The 871-nt window shown below is 42.9% G+C and overlaps 1 non-coding gene across 1 annotated transcript; it reads right to left on the reverse strand.

Annotated features, from left to right (window-relative positions):
• Nucleotides 1-215: 215 nt before the first annotated feature.
• On the reverse strand, nucleotides 216-322 carry LOC124965906 (U6 spliceosomal RNA). Its single transcript, XR_007105286.1, has one exon. It is a non-coding gene; the product is annotated as a U6 spliceosomal RNA (small nuclear RNA).
• Between the last annotated feature and the right edge of the window lie 549 nt (nucleotides 323-871).

The raw sequence follows: 871 nt of genomic DNA on the forward strand, positions 1-871 counted from the left end.
ATACATAATAGTGTGTCCATCTTGACATAATCATACACTCATGGCGTTTAATTTATACATTTCAATCCCTGGGGCCCCCTTGCCTCCACTTCTCCTTTCCACTATTCCCTCTACCCTACTGGTCTTTTTTCCACTTATTTATTTATTTATATTTATTTGGTGCTTTGCAGATATACATAATGGCAGAATTCACTGTGGTATATGTATATAAGTGCAAAAATATGAAATACATTACGAATTTGATGTCATCCTTGAGCAGGACTCATGCTGATCTTCCCTTTTTCCCTTACAATTCTAGTATTTGTGCTGCTGAAGGGATCATCCTTTCTTTTTTTTATCACTGGATTTTCAAGCATTAGAGAGGATCTGCAGAGCAGTGTCCTCCATGCCCAGTGAACCTGTCTCCCCAGGCCCTGAGTGCCTGGAAGTGTCCCCATAGAACTGACCAGCCCATGGGGGGATTTCTCCACTGCCCTCGCTGGCTCAGGGGTCCCTCCACCTTGCTCAAGGTCTTACTAAATTTCCCTGTGCATTTTTTATAACGTAGCTGACAAACATCCCATTGTCCTTAACAGCAAAATCTACATAGCATGCAAGGTACATAGCAAGCAAGACACAGAATTAAAGAGATCAGGGTAAACTAGGATTGCAGCCAAAGCTGGCTCCACACTCTTGCAATACCTGGGTGCTGGAAATGCCTTTCTCATAGGCCCTTCAGGGCATCCTGAAAACAGGCATAGGTAACAACTGATAAAAGATACTCCCTTCTCATTTCTTTCATTCTCTAACTGCTGTTTAATACACCACCAACAGGTGTAACCTACCATGGTCGCTTGCCTTCCCCACTTTCAAATCCCTGTTCTATGTTCTG

Source organism: Sciurus carolinensis, chromosome 15 (genome assembly GCF_902686445.1).
Source record: "Sciurus carolinensis chromosome 15, mSciCar1.2, whole genome shotgun sequence".
NCBI classification, from domain to species: domain Eukaryota; kingdom Metazoa; phylum Chordata; class Mammalia; order Rodentia; family Sciuridae; genus Sciurus; species Sciurus carolinensis.